Source organism: Diorhabda sublineata, chromosome 11, assembly GCF_026230105.1.
Source record: "Diorhabda sublineata isolate icDioSubl1.1 chromosome 11, icDioSubl1.1, whole genome shotgun sequence".
In the NCBI taxonomy this organism is placed as follows: Eukaryota; Metazoa; Arthropoda; class Insecta; order Coleoptera; family Chrysomelidae; genus Diorhabda; species Diorhabda sublineata.
Window position 1 is genome coordinate 9,296,782 of NC_079484.1, and position 11,329 is coordinate 9,308,110.

Consider the following 11,329-nt stretch of genomic DNA (forward strand, 5'->3'; position numbering starts at 1 on the left):
ATTCAAATGCGTTCGTAAAAAGTATAGTGAATGAACCACGTATAGTGCAAAGTGGAAACGAAGTTTAGTTTGATTTAGTTCATTAATGTTAAGAATACATAAAAATGTCAAAAATAGTCAATACTAGGTTCGTTCCAACACATAAAAAACCGTCCTTGGTACGGTGATGATTCTGTGCAATAGAGATTATGCGTTACAACCGACTTAAGTATCGTTTGTGAACAGTTCCTGGGATGGTCTTTTCGATACTTAATTGATAGCATGTACTGTCACAAGAACCGTGCATAGCTGATGATTGCGTAGAAAGTATCATTTAAACGCTTCCAATAACCGTTCCAAGAACGGTCCAGAGTAGCAAGTTGGAACAAACCTACTGTATCTAATAGTAGACTAACTGTAAAAGGGATGTATTACTCCTACAAATATCCTGTCTTCTGAATTGTCATATATACTACTTAATATCTACCTAATTTGTTTTGGGTTGTATAGTGAAAACAAAAAAATTTTAGATAGAAGACTGATTAAGTATTTTAATAATTTCTCATAAAACGATTACATATTCTATTTATTGCAATTGCACATAAAACGGTTATTTTAACATGAGCAATAATTATAATAAATTATTGTTGGTTTATCGTATAAAAAAATCTTACGTTTGTATTATAGTAACCACGCCTTTAAATCAACAGGAAAAGACCTTGACAACTTTTTTCGATATCGTTCTTACAGCACTAAACAGATCCGTTCTATATGTTAATATGTTTCTTTCTTCTATAGGAGTAAGTAAATAAATGACTACAAAATAATTGATATTTCGCTTCAGTTGTTACCGGATTTTTATTCTTTGTGTCCTTCAAGGACGTTTCACTGATGTGGAGAAAAAGTCCAAAAAAAATAACAGGATGGATGCAACACTTAAATACAATCGCAAAATAAAAAGTGGGAATAACAGTATGATTAATCACCTACCTTACGACACAGGCTGACGCAGTCCTTCGTTTGTATCATCACTCCAAGATTTGTTATGTGTATGTGAGGAATGAATATACGTTTTATCCATATATATTATATATTTTCTTCCCGAAATTTTTTTATATTCTTAAAAAATTTAATCTTTTTTGTCTCATATAAGGTTTCTCCATTAAAAGTTTTCAATTTGTTTTAGTTTTCTTCCACCTCCTTGCTATGCATAATTAATAAATGATGGTTTCAATATTTGAAATCTTATACACACTGTCACCTGTGGCAATAGCAACACGTTCTTAAAGTTTTTGAATGTCGATCATTAGTTTTTTTATGCTTCCCGGCGGATAGAATGAATTATATTTGCCAAAATTTCTCGACTCTGTCCAGTCAAAACTTTTCACTTTGGATTTGAATTCCATTTTATATCACTGTAAGAAAAATAATATCTTTATTTTGCAGCAATAAATATATTTCTCGGTATCCAGTAAAAATGTAAATGAAAGTAGGTACCCACGCAGTGCTCTCACTATCTAACCGACCGTACTAATCCTTACTACCATCATCTAGTAAGCGTATTGACGAGCGTGGCTATTTCACATTCATTCCTGTATTTTCCAAAGTGTAATAGGTTGAATTATAAAAAACAATCAGTAAATTAAGAAGAAGGTCTGTTTTGGATGTTTATGCTTTCGAGACTTTCTATATGAGCAATAAAACATAACTTTAAATAGCCAAATTGTACAACACCACTGTAACGAAATAATTCTTTTGTGTTTTGTCCACCGTAGCCCTAATTTTATTGATACTATAGTATATAATATTATAATAATAACAAAAACTTTTATAAACGTTTTTTTCTAAACTAAAATGAAAATTTGGGCGTAAATCTTGGTACAATTGGTATTTAAATCGAAAAAGTATATTGTGATCACATGAGTACAGAAATGTGATGAAAAGTGTGATACATGGGAACTATTGCTTTCCTATAATTAGCTGAAAAATCCGCAAATAGTTAAAAACTGAATGAACATAGTAATACCAAAAAGTGTGGGCGTTTTATGTATATAACGAGATCGGGGGATAAAATTTAAGACGCTCACACTTTTTGATATTACTATGTTCATTTAGTTTTTAAATATTTTCTCAGGTACTGCCAATATTAGAGCCGTATCAGCGCCAAAAACACAATTTATGTCGATATTGATATAACCCCTACTCTGAGTCGTCTAAATAACCTACAAGCTTGATACGTGATTCGCACCTTCAAATCAAACAATTCCCTTCTCTGCCCTGAATCACTACTAGACGGACCCTTACCTCAAAACCCAAGAGTAAACTTCCCTATCCCTTCTTCGGATAATAGCGTCATTGCCTTACTTGTCAATTCCCCCCATTGCCTTTAGATGAAACACGCTCCTAAATTGCACATCGTCAATCGTCAGTGTTGCAGGTTGTTTGCGATTTTCCTATATCCTTATGAACCCGCCGACTATAAAGAATAATTCTGCCGCAGATGTACCCATCATTACTTACTATAATAACTTAATCTATAACACTGTTTGTTTCTTCATATCATTTTTTGCTCCCATTATTTCAATCGATTCCACACCACAAACTCAACCCAGTAGAGGAAATTTTTCCTATATTAGTGCCATTCCGTATCCCGTATAAAAATGTCCCTATCCATCACCAAAATAAAGCAACGAGTCTGTATCTGTCGAACTATTTTCAAACTAACAATTTTTCAACACTTTCAACTCTTATAACATCTATGCATTCATGTGTACAATATTCTTTTTCAACTTTGTCATCATCAACAGCTATCATTCATATCACTTCTTACCAGGTAACTAAGATGGAATTTTCGGAACCGTTGATGATATTCATACTGAAAATACTGTTTACACCACCACTACACCAATACTCACAATTACACTGTCTGACGCGCGTTTCAATAACCAAGTTATCGTCTTCAGAGATTGAATTGAGTGTTGGTGTAGTGTTGATGTAAGCAGTGTATTCAGTACGTCTTACCAGGATTTACGTCAAAAATATGGAACATTCCGTTTCATATAAAAGTTAATTCATACACGCGATATTTTTGCTTATTTCACATTTTTTTGTGGAATTTTGTGAATTCAGTTAAAGTGAAATTTTGATTAAAGATTCCATCAAAGCAAACTAAAAAAGCCGTGAGCAGCAGAGCTCCATCACGAAAGTCGAATTTTTCGTCGAATGAAGAATTTAACTAATACACAAACAAATCTTTCCATAAAATGAATTTCTTGGAAATGATATCAATTCTCAATCTTATTTCTTTATATGAACAATTTGCTATTCCTCAATAACTTTCACATTTCACAAGAAAAAATTGTCATAATGACAAGAAATTTCGAAAATGGGAAGTAAAAAAAAGCACCCTAGCAATGATCATACTCGTATTATTCATTAAATAGGAGGCGGTCCAGTTCAACAATTACAACGATCAAAATGATTTCGGGCGTTTTGTGCTAGAAGAACTGAAGAAGAAAACTTTGAACTTGAGAAAGACAATTCTTCAACATTACCCCTACTTGCATGCGAAGTTCGAACCCTCTAGTTAAACTTTTTCTGGCCAAAAAATAACAAAATATAACAAAAATTACCATATAATGGAGAGGGGTGGAGATGGAAACTTTCGACCTTAGACAGGAAATCATCTCGCAACTAATTGAACCTACATGTGAAATTTCATTTTTCAGTCGTTTTCGTTTGACCTGCAGAGGTGAGCAAAGGTCAAAAACCACTTTTTTGCACTGCGACCCCTCGAAATATTCATTTGTTTTCAACCAAACTCTAATATCATCAATCCACCGCCAAAAAAGCCATGTATGCTAATTTTGAACCAAATCGGGCCCACAGCAATTGCTCGAGAGTCGAAAATAAGAATTGTATATATATATAAACTACAGACATTCGAAAAACCATCATAATCGTGTTCAGGAGGTCTCAAAACATGGAAAAAATGATGTGCCCCCCTTTTTCTTCTAGTCATGCCTACCGTAATAGTCTAATTTTTCCTTGAAAAATTCGACTAAAAAGTGTTTAATAATATTAACTCTACTTACTTATCTTCTTTAGAATGAATATTTTCATTCCCTTAATAAATACACTGCTATGTCAGCTATAGATATTAGAAGCAGTTATCGATTTATTTTGTTTTTGTGGTAAAATGAAACAAAAACACGTGGGTCGACTTGCCATTTACAGACATGTCTCTGTGGTCTGTTTATTATTTTGTTTTTGTTATTTTTATCTAGCTTGGACTGAGAAATTTCCAAATACTTTATTAATTCTCTATTACCTATATATTTTTTTAATGAATAGGCCATTATATTACGAATATTACAAAAGTGTATTGATCTTAATAGAGAATATTTTGCAAAATAATAAAGCCATATCCAATTATAAATATTTGTTTTTATTTTAAACTTTTTTGTACCTATGATTGAAAACATGTATGTGGTCATTCGACTTTTGCTCGAAAATGGAGTTTTATGGAAAATTTCAAGGAAAAAAAGCGTTAGAATCAATTTATACATGATCTAGAAATCAATTTTTTTAAAAAACTTCTGTGAAATTTTAAAGTTAAGTCACCTTTCATTAACCTCTAATGAAGTAGAAGAGCTGCAAAGAAATTAGTTTTTTTACAAAATTTATAGTTGCCCAGTTTTGACGCCCGAAAACTCCTCATGCGAACAAATTGGTGTAGAGGTAAATTGCCTCCAATCGTCATATTTTGAGCTCCCCTATACGCTTCTCCTCTTCTTCGGTTCTTGTGGGAGAAACCCTGTGTATTCAACATAGTTAAAATCCAGAAAAAGATCTTAAAATATTTAATAGGCAGTTTAATATAATTGTTGAGATATATTATAGTACAATTTCAACTAAAAACTGAAGGAATTCAATAAATCCTGTGATTAAAATTTGAGATTCTTATTCAACTTACACAAAAAATTTTTCATTTAAATTTTTATTTTATAATAACGAATTGGAATAATCAATTTCATATGTATTATATCTATTTGTTTATAAAAACGACAGTTATAAAAATAAATTTATTTTCTAATTACAACCTTATTACTGTTTAATTTAGTATTTACAATTTACAATATATATAAGTACTTATAATGTTATATATTTCGTAAAATATATTTGAAAGTAATTTGATCATGTTAACAGCTGCAGAAACTAATGCAAAGATTGAAATCACATACGAAAATCAAAACCAGCAAGCTCTAACGGTAGTTATCCTTGACAAGGACGCTTGTGCGGGCGTTTGTTTCTCTCCTTTCCTCTCCGCTCCATTAAATAAGATTACATTCTAAAAGAGTTACAGGACCGTCTCGAGAAACCACTTTATATAAAAGAACGAAAGTGTGTGATCATTAAATTTGATTGGTATCTACAAAAACGATTAAATATAAATAATAAATTTAAAAAAACCCGTAGCAATTTTAGAATTAAATTTGATGATTTATCCTTTTGTGTTGAGAAGGAATGCGGAATATTGAAATCAGACAACATAAAAAGTGGAAAAATGGAAGATAATTTGTCTATGTATTACTATACGTATAAAAGTTGCAGTAACTAAACTTGGACCTTGTTTACCACAGGAAACAACCAGAAGATTTTATAGCTCACACTCATCTAGAACGAAGATATTGGGCAAACATGGGTTATCGCGTGTAGCAAATATTACAATGCCTAAGTGTCTAAGACTATTCGAGAACTATTATCATGGACCAAGTAGATGATTTTTCAGCTTATTGCGAATTCCATCACAGAACGAGATTTTTTATCTCAGTTTCTGAAGGTTGGGCTCGATTTTTCGTAAAAATTTCAAATTTATAACTAACTCTTCAGAAACTTCTGATTTTTCTTAAATTGGCTTAATTTTTTCATACCTCTTCTTTAGATCCCTAGTCATTCTGTGTTTATAGACCTTTATTGGGTTGTATAATAGATCCCAGGTGTTTAATAATTGTTATTAGCAATTCACTGATCAGCTGATTTGCTGATTTGCTTCGTGAACGTGGTCCGATTTACTACTTGATGTAGTTATGTGCTCCAAGAGAGATTATGCTAAAGAGCATTATTCGTAACTAGTGTTAATATCATTGGCTTGCTCATATTAATACAGCTACTCCTTCTTATCCCAATCTTTCTCAAAATACTCCATTATGCACACTTTCTTTGTTTAGATACTGTGTTAGTGTTAGTTTGTGTGCTTGGAATCTTCCAGGTCTATAACCACAGACGTTTTGTTGTTCAAGCCTACTGAATTGTTGAATTCCACATGACCAGAAAATACTTTCTGGTCATGTGGAATGAATGAATTGGGCCGCGCCAGTAATTTAGGCCTAATTTATTGATGTTAAGGTACTGGTGACTTATGGTGTTGGTTATTGCTCATATATCTGCTAGTTTTTGAGGCTGCTTTCTGAGGATACTTACTTTTTATTTATTTCTGGATATATTGTATCATCATCTCTCGATAATATCACTCTGATAATGAACGTAACAGTCTTGCTAGGAATGATCTTAAGATTAGTGCGTGGAAAAGTCCTTTTTGTTAACTTTTATTCGGATATGTGTGACCTTGTATATAGTTGGAAATTTGTTACAACAATTCTCATTACGTTGCTAGGAAATTTCTTTTGGTGTTTAGGTATGTCAAAATTTAAGTTAGGTGGTCACAGTATTGATTGATGAGTTTAAGAAGAGTGTACTGGAGTGGCGAATCTGTTATATAGATGTCAAATAAGCGGAATTGATTGCTTATAGGTCAACGATATTGCTAAGGTTTCTATTTTCTCTACTTCTGCTCTTCTCAAACAGCTAGGTTAACTTCACTTTTCTACTTCTCTTATAATGCTTCCTCTCATACAAGAAGAAACAACGGAGCCAAATATGGGCCAAGCTTGGCGCAAGGCTGTACAACTTTGGCCCACGCTTGTACGCCTAGCTTGGCCGTGGTGAATGTCTGGAATGATAACAGAATGCCAGGCTTGGTTGCTACCATTGAACCGAACATCACTGCCAAAGCTGGCCCAAGCATTACTGTCAAGGCTGGGCCATGTGTGCTAGTCAAGACTGGGCCAAGCTTGTAAACCTTTTTTGGTACAACCTTGGTTAAAGACTGGGATGATAACAAGACTTGGTTGTTACCATATCTGGGACATTTCTTAGTTCTCAGACCTCAGCCGTATTTGGTTGCTACAGCTGAACAAATGCTAACAAACTCATAATTAGAAAAGATATAAATTATGTTTTAAATATTTTTTGTGACAAGCTCACTTGGGATCAATCTTTGAGACAATTAGTTTTTGTTTAAATATCTATAGTTGATATGAACATGTGTCCGTTTTGGTTTAATAACTTATTGTCATCGTTAGAATCAGTAACTAACTAATTAGTAGTATCAGAATAATAAAAACCATTGTCACAAGGCGGTAAATCACATGGTTCAGAATCAGAAAAATCACTATTGTCACATTAATCACTTTAACCTGAATTATTTTCTTCGTCTTCTTTATTTTTATTTTTTTAGCACTTGCCATTTCTCAACGCTTCGATATGAACTAGACATTGTTTATAAAGAATTGAACTATAAATTTACTCAACAAAGCTAACTGAAAAGCAGCCGATATAAACACGATTAGATTAACCATTACTAGATTACCCACATCTGGCTCAAGTCTGGGTTCACATAAAACGGCCAAAGTAAGGCTCGCTAGTATTGGGCTAAGGCTGGAAAATCGCAAACATAGCCAAGGCTACTCACAATTTGTTAAATTTTAATTTCAAATTTATTCTTAACAATCAATATTCGTCCTAAAAACGGTCCTGAATATGATTTATTCTTGCAATTTTTAGCGCATAATTTACAAGTACGATTTCTAATATCTAACAGTTGGTTGCATTAGAGTATATTTTTTTGTTAACGCTTATATCAGATATCGTTTAAATTGATTATGTAACAGGTTGATTAAGATCATTTGCTACTTACGTGAAGCTACGATTAGTTGGATTAATCTAGATTTATAAATCAATATTATCCTTAATGAACAGTTCGATTTTGCGTATTCAATATTTTCACGAGGAAATAAAAATAAAAATATTAAGGATAAAAATATATATAAGTTTATCTGGATCATACAAAAATGATCATAATAATTATCAATTTTTATTTTCATCTAAACACTGATGTATATTGTACTGTTGAACTTACATACCTTACTTACATAACCTTTTAATACGGAGTACTACAACTAATGTCTGCGACATAAAAATGCATTATAATAATTAGTTTAGATTTGTGCTTTTTCAAATTCTTCTAAACAACCCTTTGTTGAAACTAAATATCTGCAAAGTTAACTGGAACTGATAGAACTGTAGAGATACTTTTGATTTTGTAGTTACAAATTTTCTTTCATTTATAGGTACCTATACAGTAATTCGTACATTTTTCCAATACTCCATCTATTGGCAAATTCGAGAAAATCTATGCAATATTTGAATGCACTTCAATGCATTTGCAAAATTACAAGTATACCATAATAAAATGAAAGTACCTAACCTCTGTTATATAATCAAATTAAATCTCAAACATTTCTAAGAATGTCTGGTTATGTTGGTTGCCTATCAATTGAGGCTATCAAATAAATATTTTTTTTTCAAGCATATAATAAAATCTATATTATTTTCGGCAACAAAGATCTTAGAAATAGGTAACTTATTGTTTTACTAGTAAAATAATGAACGCTCAATATTGTACTAGTAACAAAATAATGAGAAACGATAACGTCTTATTATGGGCGTTGTAAACATAAACAGCAACTGAGAGTGCTGAAACGTAACGAGTGCGAAATAAATTTTCCAACGAGTTGTGTACACTATTTTTCCTACGACCACGTGAAATATTCTACAAAAAAACATATTTTTTAAATGAGAAAGTCAATTAAACAATCTCACACATGTGTTGAAAATCATTTCAACACAAATGTTGAAAAGTATATAAACACGTAAGCTGAAAAGTTAAAAAATCCTACAAAATATTTTTTATTTTGTAATAGTAGACATGACAAAAACGAAAATAATTGATTATGAAATATTTTATAAGTAAAGAACAGAAAAAGAACCAATAAAATAAAAAATTTTTTGTAACTATATTAGATACCTAACAAGAACTAAATAATTGTTAATAATTTTGTTTTTCTTCTTACTTTGAACTACTTTATATATTAGTTATATATTTATTAGTAATAGTTATAACTCTTAATTTTAACGCTTGAATTATCTTGCACACAAGTATGTATTTGAGCACAAATCACAACAAACTTTCAATTTTTATTGTAAACACTAAAATAACCTCAAAAATCATATTGTCTACTTCTTCAGTCTTCTTAAATTTGGCCTTTTGCCTTTCGGCACCAAGCCAGATTCATGTTGTATTCGCGTAATCCCTCTATCGTTTGAGACCATATATAACATAAGAAAAAGAAGCATTTCAATACGTGTATGATTTGTTATTTTTTAGCACAAATGTGAAATAAGCTACTTCCTTAGGTAAAAATGAGTGTGCAATCTATCATTTTCATAAGTGGTCGTAGGAAAATTATTTTTACCCTTGAAGAAAAAATAGTATATGTCACTTGGAGCAGAAGACCCATTGTATGTTCCGTCAAGTTTGTGGACTCTTGTGGACTCACACAACAATGATAGCCTTCTACTCCTAGTAACATAATGTACTAGTACAACAGACTGAAAAACATGAAAAAATTATTAGAAATTTAAGTACATAATATCGTTAAGGGAAATGCAGGAATGCAGCCAAATTTTGCAAATTTTTCAGGGGTATAAAAAATCGTTTTTTTTTTCTTGAAAAGTAACACTTTTTACTGATTTTAGCATCAAGCAAATTTTTACTAAAAAATAGTGTGCCAAAATATTTGATGATTTCAGAGAGAAATATATAGATACTGCATATTTTCAGAGACTAGAGACACGGAGTTTTGAAATACAATTTGTCAATTAAAAACTAAACATATTATTGTTCAGCATGTTCTTTCCGTTTTGAGATTCTTATGAATGTTCTTCAGGTACAGTAATAGATGCCATAACATGTTTTCAAGATAACTTGAGTCAATGTAATACCAGTATATTGTTTAAAAAGCAATTAATGATAATCATTTCCCACGAATATGAAGTATGGAATACACACTTTTTCTATGACTTTATAGCGAAATAATGTGACAAATATAGTTGAAAGTATTGTTACTGATTATCTTCTGAAGCAATGGCCAGTATACACCTCAGGATTTGGAAGATTCAAGAATTCCTGTAACACCAATTTCATTAATACCTACATTTTGTTTCGGATATTTTACAAAAAATAATTTTGTTCAATTTGTTCAGAGAAAAGGTATTTTTTATAAATATCATAATATACACCAGTTATTGTGAATTTTTTAGCACATTAGTTTTTGTATTGAGAAGTCACTACAATCTGTTGTTACAATTTCTGAAGTTCATCTCTTCTAGACGCACCCATAATTCTTATAATCAGTATAACTTCAATTTGAAAAAAATTACAACCAAAGAAAAGATGTCGCTTTTATTAATAAGTCTTGTCAATATCTGAAAATTTGTGATAGAAAATGGTATTAACTTACTTTATCAAGTAGATATATTTAATCGACGCGTTTTTAATGAATTCATCTGTAGAGAAAATTTTGGATTTCTTCAGCTTGTAGTCTTTTTATTTTCTTCTAAGTAACGCACCTAAGAAAATTCTCTGCTAGTGTCCTTTTCAAAAATTACCTGAAACTACACAGAAAAATTTATCATAAGACAATAAAAGCTGCCAAAGATATTTATTATAATATGAGACTGGCCTGTTCTCGTAATGTTTCTAAAGAAACATGGTCCATGTGAATGATTAAAGAAATAAGGCTTCACTGAGCATAATCTCTACTTTATCTGATAACCTCAATAATTACTTTGTAAATGTAGCCAAAAATTTATCAAATTTTATAACTCTTTCTCATGATCCGTTTTCATACCTCTCAGTTTCTTCTTTATGCCCGTAGCTTTAGAGAGTTTCGCAGTACAATTAATATCATCAAAATTAAATACTTATCTGGAACTGATAGACTTAAATCAAAAATGTTTTCAAGTCTACCCGATTGCACATTAAATCACCTTACCACTTTAATTAACGTTTCATTTCAAAATGGCACTTTTCCCAATTGCCTTAAGACTGCTATAATTATAAATCTACACTAAGGAGGAAATAAAAACCAGCTTCGAATTATTGCCC